At 40.1% G+C, this 22,844-nt stretch overlaps 1 protein-coding gene across 1 annotated transcript in view; it reads left to right on the forward strand.

Moving 5' to 3' along the window:
• Nucleotides 1-3,074: 3,074 nt before the first annotated feature.
• The window catches only part of SLC4A4 (solute carrier family 4 (sodium bicarbonate cotransporter), member 4), a 345,530-nt gene continuing 325,760 nt past the window's right edge, over nucleotides 3,075-22,844 (forward strand). The window contains exon 1 of the mRNA XM_015567926.1: nucleotides 3,075-3,096. The gene's annotated coding sequence lies outside the window, so the exon portion shown is untranslated. The remainder of the gene's footprint in view (nucleotides 3,097-22,844) is intronic.

The following is a 22,844-nucleotide window of genomic DNA, read 5'->3' on the forward strand; positions in this document are numbered from 1 at the left end:
CTCTGTTTTGAAGGGAAGATCTGGGCAGTGCAGCACCCACATACTTAATGCGTCATGATTGGGCAGCTCTCTGTTTTCAGTTCTTCATCCCACCTACCTCACTTACTAGTAATTCCTAGGGCTGAAGTAAGTTAATATGTGTGAAATGCTTAAAAAGTGGAAAGCACATCGTGAGTCTGGTAGAGGTGTTAGTTATGATCATAGCTGACTTACCAGCCCCACCTTTCCCTTATGATTCCTTTAATACTCTCCGAGCTTGAAGGCTCATGCTCTCATTATCAACTTTTTTTCTGATTTTCTTTGCAAGGGAAAAAGCATCTGACAGTATCTTAGTAAGAAATGATTTAATATCATATGTATTTTGCATTTTAAATTTTGCCAGAAGAAAGATGCAAAATAAGTCAATACTTCAGATGAGATTTGAAGGATTTGGACATAGGTTGAATGACGTTTTTAGGTGTGTGTTGGTTCTTCGCCTCCCTCAGAGTAACTTAGATAAGGGCCTTGTGAATTAAGGGTGGGCCCATCCCTGCTGTAGGGTTGGGAAGTGGTGGGATGAGGGCAGTGCAGGACCAGGTGATAGTGTCCAGCTGAGAAGGTCCTCAGAGTCTGGGTCTTTGTCTTTCCTGTCACCCTGATTCTAGATCTAAACATTGCAACATACAATCAATAAATGTAACATTGCCACTTAATTAAATTGCTTCATTTCTTAAACATTTCGGAATCATTCTTTTCAATATTCCATAGTATAGAGCGGATCACCTGGAGTGTTTTAAAAATTTGGTTTTGATTCAAAGTAATGTTCTCATGGAGGCTCAGTCCCTGCCAATTGATTTCTCATTTACTTGGGGACATGGCTACATTTTTTATCTCCATATTCGTATGATGGGAAATATTTCATTTGAAATGACTTACTTGCTCCCTCTTCCCCCGGGATGGCAGCTATATCATATTAAGTTGCTTATTTTGTAGAAACTCTCTGATTGCCCTGTTGACATTAACAGAGATAGTTAAGAATGTCTGCCACAGCCTTGGTTAGTGTGGTTCAGTTGGTTGGGCATCATTCCGGCCACTGGGAGGTTGCCAGTTAGGTTCAGTTCCTGGTCAGGGAACATTTCCTTGGTTGCAGGCTTGATCCCCGGTAGCGGACATGCAGGAGGCAGCCCATAGAAGTTGTGTTCTTGCATCAATGTTTCTCTCTCTCCCTCTTCCTTTAAAAATCAACAAACTACTAAAAAAGAAGAATGTATGCCACCAAACACTTCTTTAAAAGATACAGTGTGCCCGTTTCTTCTATTTGTGCCAAGAACCCATTGTTGGCGTAGCCTAATAAAGCCAGCGCAGTGGAAGAGGAAATGCTGTGACCCGTCTTTTGAACGATTTTTTTCAAAGAAGCCTTTCTTGAACCTATTTTTCTCCCAGTTTTAAATTGCTTATAGCTATTCGCAAGATCTTTTAAAGAAATGAGAATGCTGGAGTGAACCATGAAAAACTATTTGTCTACATATTTGTTGTACAGTGCTCTGTAAAAGATGAAGACTATATGGAATATATAGTAAGCATGAAGCTGAGCAATGAGAAATTTTGTCTCAGTTGTTTTGGCATTAACTTTGATTTTTGAGTTGAGCTCTCTGCTGTGGGTTCCACACAGAATTCTCATTACTTTTGTTATATGAGCAGCAACCTCATGAAGACTGTCTCACTTCAGCAACCAGCAGCAGTTTTTTTTTCTCTTCCTACTGAGATTAGGAATGTGGAGAACATTTAAGTTTTCACTTATACATTTTTTGGGGGGATGTTTTGGAGGGGTGAAAAATGAATAAAAGGTTTAAAGTTGGCTAATGGATGTGTAAATGGTATTGTTTAAAGTGGCAAAAATTCATCTTATAACAAGCCCTTTCTAAAAGCAAGGCTGACTTTTAAAGCTGTGTATTTGGGGGATTAAAATACATAAACCCTCTGTGTTGAGCTTACTGTAATGGGAAACAAGTCCCATATCCAAGAAGATTATGTCAATACAGTTTTTAATTCTCAAAAACATGAAAATTTGACCTTTGTCTATATGATCTTTCACTTGGTAGGAGATCTGAAGTAAAAAATAATATTTTAGACACAACTATTTGTTTTCTTCCAAAATGGACAGAGGTGTGAGTGATTTATAATCTCGTGTGCTTAATCTCAAACCAGGCATGGTTTCTGTGTGATAGCTTTGCAGACCATAGCCCCCCAGGGACTCTCCATTTAAACATCACTTAATGCTCTCCTCTTTCTTTTTTTTTTTTTTTAAGCTTGAATGTAGGTGGGTTTTTATGTGGATTTAATTAAACTTTAAAAGAACGTTTGTATTGATTGTTTAGAGAGAAAGGTAGAGGGAGAGAGAAAAACATCAGTGTGAGAGGGAAACGGATTGGCTGCCCCCTGCATGGCCCCTATCAGGAATCGAGCCTGCAGTGTTTCTGTGTACAGGATGATGCCCAACCGACTGAGCCACACTGTCTAGGGCTTAGTTAAACTTTTGTGCAGAAAATTTTTTCAGTCTTGAGCCATTGTGTTTTGAGTTGTAAAGTGAATAAATTCTAACCACACTGTGTCATAGATAAGAAGAAAAAATTTGAGTAACCTAAATCCTTTTTATTCAAGTAGAATAGCTTATTACTTTCACTTAAAGTATTAATCAAAGTTAATCAATTCTTAGATTGTTAATCTAATTTTATACATGTAATGTAGTCATGAACACCTGAATAAATATGCTTGTTTATGTGATCATAGAGTAGAAATTTATTAAACTAGATTTATTTTATTCTTACAGTTTTACAAATGAGACCTGTAGTACATTTACTATTTATTTATATTACTTAAATAAAAGGCAGAAGCTAACAAACATAAAACTGTACATTCCAGTGAAACCTCGTTGTTAGAATTTACATTTTCTCTAAAAATTAAGGACAAGTATTTTACTCACAGGAAACTCAAAAGTTGCCCAGAAGGAAAGGAAGGTTCCATGTGGGTGTTGGCTGTTTGGCCTAATGGTCTAAATGAAATGGAAAAAGAGAGCATGGAGTGGTCCTAATGGCTCAGTTTCCAACAATAAACCTGGTGAGTTCACTTGAAGTGCGGTTTGCTGAAATTGATGATGATTTTTAGCACTTAGCTTCTTATCTCCAAAGCACTTTCCAAATGTTGAATAATTAATTGCCACAACCCCCATGTGGGGGTAGAATATCAAGCATGTCTTTCTGTTTACCAGGAAACCATTATGGCCGAGTCTGGAAATGTTGATTTTTATTTTTAGAGGTTTCTGTGCTTTCCAAGGTGACCAGCTTTAAAAATGCTGTTCTGGTTTTTAATCACAGGGTCATGGGAAACGTAGCCAAGGATGTTGAAAACTTTTTCTTCTCACTGTTCCTATACAGATTTCACTTTTCTGCCAGCTCATCATTTTGCAATACAATTCTTTAAAAGTGGAGTGTTAAATATCAGTAAGCTTAGTCTCTGCTATTAGTACAGTTTCTTTTTGCTTGGTAATTCAGAATTCGGGAAACCTGGTGGAACTGTGAGAACAAATCTCAGTGGCAAAAAATCACGTTCCAAAAAACAGTTTTAATAATTTAAAGAAATGCATTTTTCAAACAATAGTGTTTGTAACTTTAACTTAACCGTGGAGTCTGGGAAATAATGAAGAATATATGTATACTTATATATCTGTTTAGTAGTGTATTATAAATAGTTAAGCTATGAGACATATATAGAGGACAAACTTATATTAAAATGTTAGAGAACATGAGAGAGGCTAATTTAGTATAAAGTGGACAGTTGCACCATGGAGTTGATAAGTCTGAAAGGCCTTTGAGAAGAGAGACGTCTTGAGCAAAAGTGTGACATGAGAGCCTTGAGCAAGGAGGGTGGCAGAACTCAGGAGATGGGTTCTGGTGGCGATTGTGGCCTGCCTACCAGATAATACCTACATTAGCCAGACCAATTCCTCGCTTGTTTGTGTTGCCAGCGGCAGGATGTCTACTGATTAACTCTCTGGAGAGATGCAGGATAAAGTCACCCTGGTGGACTCAGAAGGCTAAGCATCAGTCCCTCAGGTTCTCAGCCTTTGAAACAGAAAAGATCCAGGACCTTTCTTTGAGAATAGCTAATCCCTTTATGCTTTGAAAACCTCACCGGATAGCAAAGACAATGCTTTGGTGATTATTTCTGATGAATACTGATATTTCTTTGCATAAGATTAACACATTCCTTTCAAGGTCAGGAAGTTGTAGAAATCAGAGGTGACAGCTCACACTTCAGGGGTCTACTGAATGTGTGGATGGGTTCTTAATCTTAAATCCATGGCTGAGCTTTGGCAGGGAGGGGGATGGGGTGGCTGATGAAACCCCTAGATTAGTGGTTCTCAACCTTCCTAATGCCTCGACCCTTTAATACAGTTCCTCATGTTGTGGTGACCCCCAATTTCATTGTGACAAATTGAACATAATTAAAGCATAGTGATTAATCACAAAAACAATATGTAATTATACATGTGTTTTCCGATGGTCTTAGGCGACCCCTGTGAAAGGGTCGTTCGACCCCCAGGTTGAGAACCACTGCTCTAGAGTGTATGCAGAATTTTCATGTATATTTTTGTTTGTTTTATGTATTATATGTATGTTTTTGGAGAGTGAATCCCAAGTATTCATGATGTTGCTAAAGCTGTGACATACCCCTAACATTTAATATTTAATATGGACTAGTGTCCCTTACACATGTTTACTTAGTCCCCTCCAAATAACAAAATAAAATGAATCCAGCTTTTTATTCCCCTAAAATCTAGATGGAAAAGAGAGTACAGTTTTGGTAATATTATTACATTTAAAATCTTTTTTTTCTTAAAATATTATTTTTTATTGCATGTAATATTATATTTAAAATAGTTTTCTTGAAATATTAATGTTTATTGCATGTAACATTATTATATTTAGAATCGTTTTTCTTGAAAGAAAAAAAGAAAAGAGATATGAAAGCCTATCAGCTTCAGGATATAACCTCTAAAAATCTAATGCTTTTACATAATCAGAAACATCAGTAAATGCAATGATGCAATCACAACCAGGGTACATGGCTATTTAACTACAATCCATAAAATTTGGAAAGGTAGTGATCAAGTCCATCTTACCTACAATCAGTCCTGAGGCTTTCCTACTCAGATCTGAAGAAGGTGTGCCTAAAAGAACAAGGCAGCTTCGATTGTGCATTTGTAATTTACTAGTAGTTTACTTTCTAACATGAGGTGTGTTTGTTTTTTGTTAATCCTCATCCAAGGATATTTTCCCATTGATTTTAGAGAGAGTGGAAGGGAGGGGAAGAGACAGAGAAAGAAGCATCTATGTGAGGATGGGTTCTTAATCTTAACACATCGATTGGTTGCCTCCTGCCAGCAACCCAGGTATGTGCCCTTGACTAGAATCAAACCGGGACCCTTCAGTCTGTGGGCCTACCCTCTATCCACTGAAGGCCAAACATGAGATGTTTTGTGGGAAACCGCTCACTGATTATGTGATAGAACTCTTACAGGAAGTAGGGGTATTCTTTGCTTCTCTATATGCTTCCTTCTATAAGCAATGTAGCTGTTTTCCTGAATATTTGTAGATTAATTTAATTTTTGTAAATAGATTATGCTTATGTGAAATTTTACAAGTAAGATTTTGGTTACAACTCATTAGGAGAAGCTTGATATTTATTTATTTATTTGAAGCTTAATATTTAAAGGAATACTGTAATATGAGAGAATCCACAAACACTAGTGCAAAATAAGCCCCCCAAATTTGGGTTCTTGAGTTGATGGTGACCTTTTGGTAACGGGGTGGTGGTGGTGGTTCAACATTTCTTTATATATTTTATTTTGAGTTTGGAATCTACAGCTTTCATCAGATTTTCAAAAGGTCTATAGACCTCACCCCCCCAAAAAAAGGTTAAGAATCATTAGCTTATAATGTCAGAATTTTATATATGCTTATCTAAAAAGCCTTGTACAATTTTGAAGATTTTGCTCAATTTTAGAAACTTAGGATATTGATAAGTCATAAACTGGTACAACAAAATGGAATTTAAAAGTGTTTTCCAGTGGTTCTGGCCCTTTAAATACAGTTCCTCATGTTGTGACCCAATCATAAAATTATTTTCGTTGCTACTTCATAACTGTAATTGTGCTACTGTTATGAATCGTAATGTAAATATCTGATATGCAGGATGGTCTTAGGCGACCTCTGTGAAAGGGTCGTTCGACCGCCAAAGGGGTCAAATAAAACAAACAAAAAAATAAGTGTTTAGGCCTGCCGGGCTCAGTGGATTGAGCATCATCCCATGCACCAAAAGGTCACTGGTTTGATTCCTTGTAGGGCTCATATCCAGGGTCTAGGCTTCTCTCCCAGCAGGGGGCATGCAGGAGGCAGCCATTTGAATCTTTCTCTCTCATGGATGTTTCTATCTCTCCCTCTCTTTTCCTCTCTCTCTAAAATTAATAAAGACATATTAAAAAAGTATTTAGGGCTGCCATGGTCTATATGTTCATGTCCCCTCACCTAACTGCATATGTTGAAATCTTAATCCTCAAAAATGATAGTATTAGTAGGTGGGGTCTTTGGGAGGTGACTAGTTCATGATGGTGGAGCGCTTATGAATGGGCTAAGAGCAAGGTCAGCATCATGGCAGAGTGAGATGAATGGAATTAGTGCTCTTATAAGAGGTCCCCCAGAGCTCCCTAGCCCCTTGTGCCTTGTGAGGATACAAAAAGTCTGTGACCTGGGAAAGGGCCCTTATCTGGCCATGCTGGCTCCCTCATCTTGGACTTCCAGCCTCTAGAACTGTGAGCAATCCATTTCTGTTGCCTGTAAGCTCCTCGTCTGGATATTTTGTTACAGCAACCTGAAGGGACTAAGACAAGGGCTAAAAGTTCTGCAGATCTATTGCACACCGTGTAAATATATTTAACGCTACTAAACTGTACACTTAGAAATGGTTAAGATGGTAGATTTTAGTTATGTGGTTTTCCACCACAATTTAAAAGAAGTGTTTAGGGATGAGTGATAAATATGTATTAGATTTGATAAATGTATAAGAAGGAAAGCAAGAAAGATCAAATTAGTAAATTAATTTGAGGGTCTGGGATTGAATATATGGGTTGAAATCTGTGGATAGGCCATGAACCTCATTATGACCAGTAGTTGGAACCATTTCACCCAGGATATCCACATTCATTTTGATTATTATTATTTTTTTTTGAAAGAGAGAGGATGGTTTCTTACCCTAGTGATTGGATTGATTTTCATTTCCTCTACTATAGTTATCTCCCGGAGGCAAATCATGCACTGGTTCAGTATTCAGGCTCTGGCATCAGACCAGACGGTCACATTGCTTTGCCATTTATGGCTGTGGTCTTGGGCAAGTAACTTGACATCCCTGCGCCCCTCATCTGTAAAATAAAAGCATAACAATAGCACTGATCTCATAGAGTAATTGTGAAAACTCAAATGCTTTGGTATATATTGACAACAGTGCCTGCCTCATGGTAAGGACTTAGTAATTGTTAGTTTATTACTACTTTTGGAGTGATGCCTGCCAATAAGATAGATAAGACACTGCAGGCTGAAAGGACAGTGAGAAGAAATGAGTTGTTGGCTGTATTCCAAACACTATAATCATCCCTTGAATAAATGAGAATTGACAGTTTATGTCATTGACACCAGTCTGAAGTCTCATGGAGATGTTTCATTTGATTTAATATGTCTAGACAAATGGGTCTTCCTTCCAAATAGAATATTTCTTAGCTTATTAATTCATAATTATAAAGATTAAGAAAAATCTGTATCTATGTGTGAGGATAAATTTACAGAATGTGCTTCTATATCTTTAAAGGAAAGTAAGCTTAAAGGTATAAATCTCTGTTGATTTTAAAAAATAAATACGATTTCTCATCATTTGGTGGATATTCAACTTTCTTCTTTCATACACACACAAACACATACCAACTAAACATAGGTCACTGTCTATGAAAGGCACTAAAAATGTTGAAATCAGATAATTTAACAAATAAATTTGCCTTTTGTCTTTCTGCAGAGGTAAAGGAAGCTCTGGGAATGGGATAGTGATGCACAATTTGCTATTTCAGATTCTCCATGAGTCACTTCATGATCTCCTAACAACTTTGTATTTCTGAGGACTGCATGAAAGCCTTTTTTCTTTCTCTTTTTTTTAAAATTAAATTTTTATTGTTGAAAGGATTACATATGCCCCCCTTTCCCCCCGAATTGACTCCTAGCCCACCCCCGAAGCCTTTTTCTTTATGTAGAAAAAATTAGTGCTGAAGTTGTATTTTTCTCTTCTTTTCATTTAAAGAAATTTTGGAAGGTTTCTTTCCTTTGAGAAATTAAAATAATATGACATATCAAGGTTATTATTATAGATATCTAGGTATATTATTGGCCAATCGTATCCAGAAAAAAAAAGATTATTCGGAATGAGATCTGATATTAAACAGTTTATCACATTACATTAAAAGGGCCATTTTGCATTGTATAGAAGCAAATGTGGTTCACTTTTTTTGTGTGCGGGTGGGTAATAAAATCTTGTTATCTCACTTAATTATCAGTTATGATTCTCTTTCCTATTGTGGTCTTTGCTTTTATTATTATCATCTGGACTCTTCTATTTGAAACCCCCTTCCTGTTTTTGGTTCTGTGGAAAGCTAGTTAATCCAGTCAAGTTGGATTCTAGGATGTCTGGGTCAGTTTTCCAGATCTTTTGTACCACCTCTGGAGGATTCTCAATGGTACTCAGATAACCATCACTTGGATCTAGAGTAATTGTTGAGACATGACCAAAAAAGTTTCACACGAGGTGAATATTTCTCAGCTTTTTCTTGAGTTTCTAGATTTGAAATTGCGTAGTAATGAGCAGCGACTTTAGTAACCCCAGAGGCCTTGTGATCTTTTTATAATGGTTCTATGATCGTTATTCAATCCTAAGACTCTTTAGAAAGTCTGTGTCAAGCATCTCCTGCCCTAGGGGTTTATTCTGCATGACCAGAAAAAGCTTAGTATGAAATGACTTAACATGACCAGGATACACATTTGTTTTTCCACGCTCAGTATGGTATGCACATACAAAGGGTGCCTCATACTCTTCGTGCTGTTGGACACACTGTGTTACATTTTTACACCCAAAATGGTTTTCTTTGTAATTTATCTTGGGAACATTTATTCATTGACAGATCCATGTGGTTTTTAGTTTGCTTTCAAATAATATCTTTGTATGCCAGGCTTGCTGCATCATATATTTTTGCCATAAGACGCCTTCACAAATGGTTTATCTTTTCATAATTACCTCCTTTTCTCTTCGCTTACTCCTACAGATTTTGGGGTTTGGCTGGCTACTTAAAAAGGATTTATAGTTTATTTGCTTGTAATGATATGAAGACATAGTGATGATTCTATACCGTGGTAAATTTAGATCTGTTATTACCATGCTTTATTTAAAATACATGTTTTTGTATTCCACCACTGAATCCCCAAACAGTTTTCACAATTAAAAATCGAATGTTACCGGATAGCTTACACCATTCCTGAGATTCTTTTATCAGGGAGACAGAAAGACATTTTGGGTCTATAACAGAAATTCTAACAACAAATCCTGTCCATATTATTGAGGCTATACCATCAAAATAGAGCAGTGACCTTAATGTTGCTGCATCCTGAAGTTTTAACAACGTGGGTATGTTAAACATGGCTTCCCGATTGATAAATGTGAACTTGAACCAGAATAAATGGAACCCCGCCAAAATCAAGCAGATAAACTTTTACAAATCTATTGCTATCAAGATGGACCATTTGGCAATGTTCCCCATAGTTCATACTTTATTCTTATTCTTTGGTTTGGAATCTTTTTATCTCCCTACCCTCTCCATCCCTGTGATGTTTTGTGTACTGACCTTTGGTTTCTCACTTGGTTAGATTCAAGGGTAATATCATCACAATTCTGAATTTTAGCCTCAGGATCAGGAACGGATTTAGGCAAAATGGTATTTGGCTGGGAAAGCAGCAAGGAAGAGGTTGAGTCCTCTGTGCTGGTTAGAGAAGGTGGGGTCGCCTTTGCTAGGAGCAGAGGGTAAATACCAGCGCTGATCTGAATTGGCCAAAGGGCTCACCAGAAATGGGAGAAGAGCCAAGAGGTCTGTCCTTCAGACCAAAATTGGGTCCACATAAGTGTATGGAACTAAGGAACGTAAAAGTATGAGGCAGAGGTTGAGACCAGGTGAATGAGGAAGTGGTGAGCTATATTCCGAAATCTTAATGGTGTGTGTGTGTGTGTGTGTAGGGCACTAGGGGAATTTTGGGCAGGCCAGGTCACATTAGGGAGACTGGGATAGGACGCATATTAGGAAGCCAAGCAGAGTGATTGCCATGAGCCCCAAACTCCTTAGTGTTGGGGAAAGGTATAGTCGGCCCTTTGTGTCCCGGGTTCCACATCGGTGAATTCAACCAACCTCAGATTAAAAATATTTGGGGGAGCCGAAACCGGTTTGGCTCAGTGGATAGAGCGTCGGCCTGTGGACTGAAAGGTCTCAGGTTCAATTCCGGTCAGGGGCATGTGCCTGGGTTGCAGGCACATCCTCAGTGGGAGATGTGCAGGAGGCAGCTGATCGATGTTTCTCTCTCATCGATGTTTCTAACTCTCTATCTCTCTCCCTTCCTCTCTGTGAAAAATCAATACAATATATATATTTAAAAAAAATGTTTGGGGGAAATAAAAGTTGTTGCTGACATGCAGAGATGATTTAAAGCACACGGAGGATGCATGTGGGCTGTTTGCAAATACTACCCTATATACATGGGACTTGAGCATCCTCCAATTCTGGCATCTGAGGGGTGTTCTGGAACCAATCCCCCTCTGGAAACAGAGGGATGACTGTATCTAAAAATGAGGGAACTAAGGATATGACCTGACGACATCTCAGAATTCCATGTTATGCTACACGCGCCGTGTGGCTGTCGTGCATGTCACTTGTACCTTTGTTGCTCTGATTACTAGTAGTTTGGAATTTTGCCTCATACAGTACTGGCCGGTGAGTGCAGCTCTTGACGTGTTACAAGGAGCTCACAAAGCAGAACCGGGCCCGTGTTCTCATTTTGGGGTTGGAGACAGAAGAGAGCTCTGCTTCCAGGCTGGGGGCTGGAAGGCAGGACCTTCTTTGCCACCCCAGGCCCTTCCTGCCGTGGAGTACGGAGTCTTACTGCTCACCATTTGCCCCTGATGTAGTCATTTCTGTGGCCGTCCTTAGGATTGTGCACCTCACTGTGTATTGAAGATACAGTGCGAGATGAAATGGTGAGAAGGGAGTCTCCCTCTTCGCTGCTCCCCACTCAGAGGAGCTGCTCCCTTGCAACATCTCTGTGACTGTTCACTTGACACTAATGCCTTCATCATTTTTCTTTATCTGCCCCCAGGCCCCTGAAGTGCCCCAGTGCATGTCGGTATTGGCCTGTGTGGAGACCTCAGTTGTGCGGGGCTCCCTCTTTGGCACAAATGAATCCTGTCCTGAGGGCCAGGAGTGCTTCAGCGGTGGCCTCCTCACGTGGTTTACACAACCTGTACACAGCACTTCAGAGAGTGTACCCTCTCAGCCTGGGATGACGCTGGCCGGCAGCTGTTAGAAAAACAGTGGCCCCCTGGGGAGGGACGAGCACTGGGAGGGAATGGTTGTTCAGGCCACCCAGGGTCTGCTGTGGATTTTCCAAGCAGTTAGTGTTTCCAGATCAAAAAGTTGGTAAAATGCTGCATTTGCTTACTAAAGCTTCTAAATCTATTTCATGCCACAGAACGCTTAGTGAGTCATAATGATTTGGGCCACCCTGGGTCAACAATCTAGCCACCTTGTGGCGGGAGGAGACTGGCCTGGGGCTCCGGCCCTGCTTGGCCCTGCTTGGTAGCTCCCAGGAGGGAGGGATGGACATCTCACACCGTCTGTAACTTATTCCTAGACACTGGTTGGGAGCCGTCAGGATTCACAGTTGACACAGTCGCAGCTTTATCTGGTGAAATAAATTCTCTTCTAGGAACTTGGGTTATAATTTTGCTTCTGCTATATGACTTCTTTATGTGCTTAGAACCTCCTTTTGTCTGTATTGTCTTATTTAGACCCAGTATAATACCTGTCTCCTTCTTAGCTGTTGGGCATGTTGAGGAAGTAAGGAGTATGAAGCTCTTTGAGTACCTTGAATGTAATACCCCATATATGATTACAGTGGTATCATTACAATTTTGAAAGTCATTTTGTCTGTCTTGTCCTCTACTCAGTCTTGTATAGAGTAGGTTAAAACATCACAGATGGGCAGGTTTTTTTAATGAATTAATTTGATTTTGACTGCTTTTATTGGTTTACTGAGAACTTTGTATTCTGGTCCTGTCCAAGGTGCAGATGGTTATGCTTTCAGTACATCTTAATGTTTAATAGCTCCCATCTAAACTAATCAGTACACTGCTCCCAGTTTTACCATTTTAAACAACATCGCTTTGGTCCCTGAGAGGAAGGTGATGCGTTTCCATTGATACTCGGGGTCCGATCCTCTAAGGCAGGCGTCCTCAAACTATGGCACGCGGGCCACATGCAGCCGGCCGAAAACATTTATCCGGCCCGCCGGGTGTTTTTGCCGCCGCTGCCTGTCCTGCTTAGCAGCCGACTCGTCCCGGGCCCACAGTGCGCATATGTGGAATGTCTGAGGGACAGTGAACTGGCCCCCTGTTTAAAAAGTTTGAGGACCTCTTCTCTAAGGAGCCTCCATCCACTGATACGGTTCTCTGGTTACTAAGGAGGGAGGGTATTCAAATGAACCCTGTGCTGGGCACTTCCCTGGCCAGTAAGGAAAGTGGGTTTCTGAGTCAGACAGATCTGAGTGAGAATTTGCATCCTTCCCCTTTGATGCTCAGCATCCACAGGCCATTCTCTCTATGGTCTGAGACTGGGTTTCTTCCCACTAACAGAATGGAGCTAGTAGCAGCCGTAGCACCTGTGTGTTGTTCTGAAGAGCATAAGCAAGCCCTCTATAGAGATTGGCAAATAGCGGGTGCACAACAAAGTATACATGTAACTATTGATAATTTTTTAACGTCGTAGTTTTACCACACAAGAGAAATTGTTATCACTCATCTACCGAGTTTGTCATTTCGATTTTAGGAAGTCATTCATTTCAGAAAATTAGTTCTTGCAAAGGCTATGTTAGTGAAGATGCTGGGATGCACTATTTTGTCTTTTCTTGCCTCCATCCTTCTCGGTCACTTCTGTTTGTTATGTTTCTTTTATTCTGATTTTAAAAAATTGGCATTTGGAGTCATTGCCAACTTTTTTCCTGGTCAAAAAATTACGCAATGAGGTCTGTGTTTCCCAGGGTGACCACCTTTCAAAACTCCTCCGCTGGCTTGTTTCCAGTCCTCCCCACATTCCCAGTCAGTCCTCTGAGCATTATCAACACGTTGAGAAATTTGACCTCTGGTGTATCGAGAGGCACATGTTTGACAGCTTCTCTCCTTGATTCCTCTATACTTTGCATACACTGTTAGAGGGAAACTTCTCTCCTCCTTTGCTCCTGGCTCCTACCCTGGGACATAAGCTTGGAAAAGACCTGGGAAGAACTACCTGGTAGTCCTGTTTCATGTCAAGGAGGCGGCATGGAGCGAGAGTGTTGGAATCGGGCAGAGCTGGCAGTTGCTGGCAGTGTGACCTTCATGAATGAACTTGTGCCTCATTGGGAAAGCGAAGGACCTGGCTGCATAATAGTACCAGCTGCCTGTGTAGTCGGGAGCTCTATGCCAAGCACCTACCACCAGCTTGCTTTTGTGTATATAGTCCCATAGCTTCCCCACAGTTGAACAGTGTTCTTATCACTAAGCCCATTTTTCAGATGAGGAAATTGAGACTTAGAGTGTGAATAACTTGAATTACATCATTTCGTGAAAATTCTTTACTAATTTATTTTAGAGAAATGGTGTGAGTGGGATAAAGTCAGGAGAATCAGAATTGGGCAAGAAATACCACTTTAGATTTGCCCAAACATCAAAGTTTCTTTTTTAAAAATAGACTAATATTGTTGAGATTGACTAATAAGAGGCTTCTGCTAATGAATGGACCATCAGCGCTAATGACAAAACAGTGCAAATCGGTAGTATAATGAAGCAGTCCATGATTTGGCTACTAACAAAATGGCATTTATAGAGCGTAGCGTGGATAGTTTTTATCCATAGGTGCTTATTATATGCTCGCCTTTCAACACCCAATGTAAACAAAAATGATACTGTGAATGTTAACAGAAATGGGCAGCACTCAGCTGGTCATCACTTGTACTTAGCTGGCCTTTCCTGGTGTGGACTTTGGTTCTACAGAACTGTAAGCACGGGCAGGAAGACTTACAAAATGGATTCAAGGTCTCCATCACGGCTGGACCATGGTAGTGACAATCTGACTGCACTGTTTTGGACTTTTCCTTTCAGCTTGTCTGCAACTAGTAAGCTGGGAAGACTGTAGCGAAAACAAATGGAGATTGGAGGGAAAGTAATCTTAACGTCTCCTAAAACTATTCTCGGCAAAAGGAATTTTCTCGTGATATTTCTTTCTTTTTTTTAAAAAAATATATTTTATTGATTTTTTACAGAGAGGAAGGGAGAGAGACAGAGAGTTAGAAACATCGATGAGAGAGAAACATCGATCAGCTGCCTCCCACACATCTCCTACTGGAGATGTGCCCGCAACCAAGGTACATGCCCTTGACTGGAATCAAACCTGGGACCCTTCAGTCCGCAGGCCGACGCTCTATCCACCGAGCCAAACTGGTTTCAGCTATTTCTTTTAAAAATTAATTGTTTCTTTTTTCTCTTTTTCCCCCCTTTGTGTGTGTGTGTGTGTGTGTGTGTGTGTGTGTTTTTCATAGGTCCCCCTCTCCTTATTTTTCTTTCTTTTAATATTTAAATGAAGACATCATTCTTCCTTTGTAACTAGTGGCTTGTGTAATTGATTCAAGTTGGTAATAGTTCACAAGCCAGTCCCAGGTCTCCATAGAGTGAACGTTAGCACACTGAGCAGAGCTTTAAAACTGATTGATGTGTTCCTTCGGCCTTAGCTGCCATGTGTTTATCCAGATCATTGATTTTTGAGATGAGGAGAAAAGCAAGTGTGAAAAAGTGCTGTAGACAATAGTGTATGTAATTTTTTCATGGAGTAGGTTTGTCTCAACTGATTGTGGTTAATTTTATTTAACTGGTAATTATCTTCTGATTTCAGTGATTTGTCTGATGACCTTTCTAACCAAATGCATGCTGTTTCTAACTTATTTTTGGAATGTCATCGTTATCTACAGTTGTTTGACACTCAAGATGTATTTCTCCATAGAGAACAACATTAGAATGATGGTTAGGGTTCCATTTGAGCCCACACAAGTCTAGTCACTCATTATGTACCTAAAACAATACTTTTAGCATTATACAGTTATTAGTAATTTTATTTATTTATTTTTAAATACATTTTTTTTTTAAATTTCATAGAGGAAGGGAAAGGGAGAGAGAGAGATAGGAACATCAGTGATGCTCGCCCCACATTAGGGATCAAGCCTGCAACCGGGCCTGTGTCCTGACCAGGAATCAAACCATGATCTCCTGTTTTATAGGTCAATGCTCAACAACTGAGCAACACTGGCTAGGCAGTAATTTTATTTTTTAGAGAATTTTTTGAGCCAAACATGACATATGCCAGGGAGCAAGATCTCAAATGCTTCAAAGAATAACAGTTTTGCAGCTTCTTTTAAGCATTTGAAATTAAGGAGGTAGGAAAAAGTAAGACAGGGATTGGATTAGAGGATTAACAAGATTATATGCTCTCTTGATGGTGGTTACAGTTTATTTATTCATTTTTATTGAATTTATTGGGGTGACATTGGTTAATAAGATTATACAGGTTTCATGAGTATAATTCTACAGCTCATCATCTATATATTGTTTTGTGTGTTCACTATCCCAAGTCAAGTTTCCTTTCAGTTAATTTCAAAAGTGTGTTATCTAGATACACAGAAACAATGAACAAGGCTTACTTAAGGCAAACATAAAGCTTTACTAAAGAAGTTATAGGCCTGGGGCATGACTCCACTCTATGACCTGCCCAGGTAGGAATTTATGATCAAATCACCCTATGAGGTTACCCTCCCTTTTTTTTTCATTCAGTTCCCCTTTTGGTCATATATTATTAGTAATTTTAATTCTATTGACTAATAATCCATTACTGTATGACTTTGACAACTCGCTTACATTTTATTTTTTATAATATATTTTTATTGATTTTAGAGAGGAAGGGAGAGAGAGAGATAGAAACATCAGTAATGGGAAAGAATCATTGATGGCCTCTTCCTGCATGCCCCCTACTGGGGATTGAGCCCGCAACCCCTGTGTGTGCCCTGACTAGGAATTGAACCATGTCCTCCTGGTTCATAGGCTGACGTTCAACCACTGAACCACATCAGCTGGGCTCACTTACATCTTTAAAATGGAGGATATTATTAGCACTTATTTCATGGACTGGTAATAAGTTTTAAATAATTTATATAAAGCACTTATTATATTAGCTTTTATTATTATTGCTATGATTTGTCTACATTTGCAGTAAATAGATTTTTGTGAGTTGGCTTTGGAGCCTAACCAACAAATTAATGTTATTTCTTTGGGAAAAAATAGATGTCCTGTGTTTGGCAAGAAGGGAATCTGATGTCACCAGAGCATCTCTCTTCCCTTGTACCCCACCAATGTCCAGCAATAGAAAGGACTATGCTAGTTTTGGATACTTTTTGTTCTTCCAGGATCTTGAAGAAAGCTCACTGTCTTATGCATAGACATCATATATTCGTATGTTTAGTCAGTCCTGATTTGTGTAGGTTCAGCTTTCATACAAACTGTGCTTTGATATATAAGAACCATAGCTCACCTTTCATATTCTGTTGTGTTCTTTTGCATGCCAGCTGAGGAGTGGAGGGACATCTGCAGCGAATTCACGGTGGTGTTGCACACCAGCCTGTGGTTCAGTTCTGTCCGCAACATGAAATTTATTTGTGCCTCAGTGTTTGTAGCTGCGAATATTGGAATGCTCTGCTGCATTTTACTACACAATTTCACAAAGATGGAGGGAAAGTAAAAATGCTGATGCTAATGCTAAGAAACATAGGACTCAAAAACTTAGTTTTGTTTTGAGTAAGAGGGAAAGCATTAGGCATGCCAAAGTCAATCAAGTACTTGTTGGAGGAGAGCCTATGTATTAAGGAGTTAAGGAGGGGGAAACAAGTGTTGAAATGCTTCATACACGTTTTTATTTATTATGTCTAAAATGAGCCATATGAGTGTGGGCTTTAGAGTTTTTGATTCTTTGGGTGTGGAGCCATCTTTATAATGTGTAAGTATATTTGTTATGGCTTTTATAGTAATACATGTTTTCTGGAATGAATTGGTATAGAAGGGAGGCTTATATAAGATACTTTTTAAAAAAACTTCTCATTTTGGAAAATTTCAAAAGAAGAGAGAATAGTACATTGAATTCCCACATAACCATTACCCAGCTTCAATAATTACCAATATATTGCCAATCTTACTTCATACTCCTTTCTCTCCCTCATCACCCCCTTTTTTTTGCTGGAGCCTTTTAAGATAAATCCTACATCATATTTCACCAATTATTACTTGTATTTATTTCTAAGAAATAAAGACATTGCCCTGGCTGGTTTGGCTCAGTGGATACAGTGTCGGCCTGTGGACTGAAGGGTCCCCCAGTTCAATTGCGGTCAAGAGCACATGCCTGGGTTGCAGGCTCGATCCCCAGTCGGGGGGTGTGCAGGAGGCAGCCAATCAATGATTCTCTCTCATCATTGATGTTTCTATTTCTCTCTCTTACTCCCTTCCTCTCTGAAATCAATAAAAATATATTTGAAAAAAAAAAGACATCGAAGTATGTAATCCCAATGCCATTACCATACCTAATAGAATCAATAATAATTTGTAAGTATCTTTTAATACCCAATTAAGATTCAAGCTTCCATGATTGTCTCAGAAGAGTTTTAAAACCAGTTGGTTAGTTTGAATCAGGATCTCAATTTGCATATTGCATTTGATGGTTATATGTTATAGGTGTTTTTAAGTTGGGGAGTACCATACTTCTGCTGGGTGGTCCCCTCCTTGACAACAAAGAAGCCATTAGAGCAGTGGTTCTCAACCTTCTGGCCCTTTAAATACCATTCCTCATGTTGTGACCCAACCATAAAATTATTTTTGTTGCTACTTCATAACTGTAATGTTGCTACTGTTAAAATTGTAATGTAAATATCTGATATGCAGGATGGTCTTAGGCGACCCCTGTGAAAGGGTCGTTCGACGGCCAAAGGGGTCGCGACCCACAGGTTGAGAACTGCTGCCTTAGAGCCAAGCAAGCATTTAGTCTGTTCTTAGGCAAGGGATGACAAGCTGAGTGCATTTTCCTCTACAATACAATAGAGGTAACTGTGGAATTTGCAATCTTCCTGTGCCCTTCCTGTTCTCATAAAATTAACTGAGAAAATTTACAGTTCAAAACAACTTTAAACATATTCCTAGATTTAGGTCTTGGGTGTTAAAAAGCCACCAACACATCAGTTCCATGCTATTCTCCTGATTATCTACCTATTAATCATCTGTTTTGGCCTCTTCTAATACTAAGTGTTGCCATCCCTGGGGCAAACTTAGGTAGGTGAGGATTCAGGTGGCAACTACTTGAGTCATGAACTTCGAGGCTAGTTTGGCAGAAGTTAATAAAGATTATATAAGTTAACGCAGATTGGCCTTGATTCTGAGCACGGGCACATTGCTCAGCACCTTCGTAAGGCTCAAGTCAGTGTGCAGGGCTGAATACTGGGGATAAAGTCTCCCGAGGCATGTCGGTCAACTCTTTGATCTGCAGACACAGGACCCGGTCAGGTTGTGGCTTGACTGCCCTAGGGCGCTGACTCAGCGGACCCCACCTCTGACTTCTATGCTACCCTAGCTGTGGTCCCTTGGAAGACCTTCTGAGTGGAAGTAGGTTCCAGGAAGGAACTCAATGGATTTGTTTATATAATGACAAAGAGAGAAAGGTAAAGAAGACTGTTGAGAGTTTGAGGAAGTATCACTGCTGGTCAGAACCTGCAGTGATTTCTCATGGCTCAGAGTCAACACCAGAGCCCTGTGAGTGGCCTCCCAGGACCTCAGCCTGCCCCTCCTTTGCCTTTCCCTCTCTGACCTTAGTTATAGTTAGCTCCTGCTTTCCAAGTTCACTCTGCTTTACCTACTCAATTCCTCGAATCTGCCAGACTCTCTCTCTTGCTTCAGGGCCTTTGTATTCGCTGTTCCTTCCCACATACTCACTAACTGATCTCCTTACGCCCTGACTTTCTTAAGTTCTCATCTCCTTCAGGTCTTTGTTCAGCTATCACTCAGTGAGGACTTCCCTACCTACCTGTTCAAAACTGCCCTCCCTGTACCCATACCCCGACCTCCTGTCCTCCTGCCCCATCCCATCAGCTCTCCCTAAATCTCTCCCTTGCTTATCTTTTCCCATAGCAGTATCTCTGTCTAGAATATTAGACAATTTACTTTTTAATTTGGTTTATTATATTTTTCCCACCATGAATTTATCCTTTGTGCCTAGAATAATGACTGATCATAGTAGACATTCAATAAATTCAATAAATTGTTTAAATGAGTGAGTAGATGAGTTAAACTCTGTAAAATTTGACCCCAAGAATACAGTACTAGCCTCAATACACTCAGTAGGTGAGTGTAAGTGATGTAATTTGAAATAATAAGAAGGCATACTGAAGTTAAATAATATGAAAACTTCAACGTTGGGGAAAACGAAGGATGCACTTTGAATGACACTGCGGTAAGAGACATTGTAGTAAGGGAACAGGCGAAGTGTCTTCACCGTTCATGTATCAGTGAGCTGTGCTCAGTAGTGTGGCCTGTATGGTGAGTGATGTACTCTCTGGCTTTTGATACAGTAGATTCTTGGCTTGTGTGAATCTAACAATTGGGTTTCAGATATTTGCTGGCAGCCTGGAAGGGTCACCGCATAGTTGATTATACTTTGTAGAGACACCTGTGGGGACCGCTGTGCCGGCCGTGAGCCCAGATGGGGCCTGGGGTGGCCCATCTCCTAAGCCTTCTTTAACTTGAGAATGTAGAAACTCATATAGTTACACTTGACCATGTGTTATATCAGAAATTATGTGTCACAGTGATATTTGTGAATTTGGGCATTTGCAACCTGGAGTTGATGGTGCGGGGTGGGGGGACACATTTTATGAATATCACGGGTCAGTATGTTCTCTAGGTATTCTGGTGAGTCTGCTCTTTACCAAAGTGCTGTTTAATATTTTTGGTCCCAGGTTCCTAAAGAGTTTGGAATGGATCAAGCAAATACTAGTAAACTAAGGAGGGCCAGCATGCCATATAGTAGTTCAGAGCACAGGCTTGTGGAGCTGAACTGCATGGGTTTGAATCCTGACTTTAATAGTTACTAGCTGTGTGACAATCTCTTTGTGCCTCAGAAATGATGATGATACAAAGGGTACATACCTCATTGGATTATTGTGAGAATTAAGTGAGTTAAAACTTGTAAAGTAGTTACAACAGTGGCTGGCACATAGTAAGCTAAACCTAAATGTTTGTTATGTAAAAATAAAGACATTTATTTGGGAGGCCTGTTAGAGAGTGCTTCAACCTTCGGCAGTAGGCACACCAAGATAGGGGCAGAAGTGAGTGTAAGTGATATAATTTGAAGTAATAAGGAATATGAAGTTTAGTAATATGAAAAAAGAAGTTATTCAGTCTAGTCCCCTAACAGGCATGGGTTAGTTAATTATGAAGGAGTATAGTAGAGTGGTTAAACTGTACACTGCTGAGTTAAATCCCCCCCCCCCCCCCCCCCCCTGGTCTTCTGATCACAATTACTATGTGATTTTTGGGTCAATTACTTAACCTCAGATCACAACTCTGAAAATGTGTGTGTGAAAAGTACTTACTGGCTGTCATGAGGATTGAATCAAGTAATCATTGTAAAGTGCTTAGGACAATACCTGGCATGTAGTAAATTTTTGCAAGTGGAACATTTAAAAAATAATGGATGATGAGAGTCCCTAATCTCTGTCCCCACATTGTTATAGGTATTGAAATCCTTGAGCTAGAATCTTCAGCCCTGTCCTATTACTGAGCCAGTTGGACAAAATCTGACAGCACCAGGAACGAAATAATGCATGCATGATACTTAGCACAGTGCCTGGCAAGTAGGAAGAACTCAATAAAATGCTGGGAGCCTTATCTCCGCCACCAGGCATGATGGTTCAAAGTTAGCTGATAAGGAGAAAATCAGATAGTTAGTTATTATTTAAAAATCCCTTCTAGCCATTTCCCCATTCTAGACTTGGAACAAGTTACTATTTCTTCAGTTGAATACATGACAAGTAAGTGGAAGTTTGCTTATGTATGGGGTTCATGTTGTTTAAAAATATATCCAGGGCCTTTAAACTTAGAGATGCACTTAATATCAAACGTGTGTACCCTCACTCTACCTATGCTTCACTAGTTGATTCATTCATTAATCAACATTCAATGAGCACTCACTATGTGTAATGACCATGCTTGACATTGAACTGGAGGTAGAAAGACTTTATGTAGACGATACCTGCTTTCTAATAGTTTATAATGTGGTGGGGACATCTGCCATGATATATCCATGTACAGTTGCATGGGGTTAAATGATTGTGACAAGGCAATGCCATACATGCCAGATAAAAATGCTATACATGCTGTGTATACCTTCAAGGAGCCAATGGAGAACAGATGAAGGATCACAGCTCTTCTTGGCCGAGGCTGTGTCTGAGAATGTAGGGAGGGCTCTGGAGAGGTTTGAGTTGGGTCTTGGAGAATGGGTTAACTAAGATGACATGTTAATTAGAGGAAGCAGCTTGTGTACAAAGGCATGGTAGTCTGCTGGGGAATGGCATGGCATGGGGGAAGGCAGGAGCTAAGTGTAGAAAGTTCATGACAAGCTTTAAGTTCTATGTTGAGTAGTTGGACTTTCTCTTCAATGTAATGAAGAGCCATTGCATGATCTTTAAAAGGAGAATGATACCAAATTGTGTTTTATAAATGGATGGATTTAGGGGGACCTGATTTCAGAGCCAGGGAGACCAGTTTGAGACCATTGGTGGAGCCATTTCATACTCACTTCTAAGCCTGGACATGCTGGAGTATTGCTTGACTAATAGCTGCCTTGCAGGCTGGGTTCCCAGCTGTGGGTAGTCCTTTACCCCACTGTTAACCTGTGGCTTGTTGGCCCTGCTCTGTGCTCTGCCTTCTTCATTCTGCTGCTGGTTTGGTCTGGCTCTTGGCTGAAGGCTGGCAGTGTGAGAAGGAAGGGAGACAGGATGGACCCGCCTCCTGCTGCCCTCTGGCTTCTCACGTGGAGCCCCCTGCCCCCAACCTTTTCAGTTCTTGCGTCAACCCTTTCTTAGGGCCTTTCTGATTTTCACGCAGAGCCTTTGAAGAAGGACAATCGACAGTGAAAAGAGTTTAGAAGGGATCCTCCTTTTCCTGTCCCTCACAGTAAAAACTCAGGGAAAATTTTCAATGGGTAAAGTGTTGAATTTCTGACCTGGGAATGAAACTGCTGTGTTCTTCAGTGGACCTCTGGTCAGAAGCAGCACACGGTGGCCACAGAAGCACATGGATTGGCCCCTTAAAAAAATTAGTGTGTGACTGTGGGTGTAGGCTGT

Source organism: Myotis davidii, unplaced genomic scaffold (assembly GCF_000327345.1).
Source record: "Myotis davidii unplaced genomic scaffold, ASM32734v1 scaffold284, whole genome shotgun sequence".
Classification (NCBI taxonomy): domain Eukaryota; kingdom Metazoa; phylum Chordata; class Mammalia; order Chiroptera; family Vespertilionidae; genus Myotis; species Myotis davidii.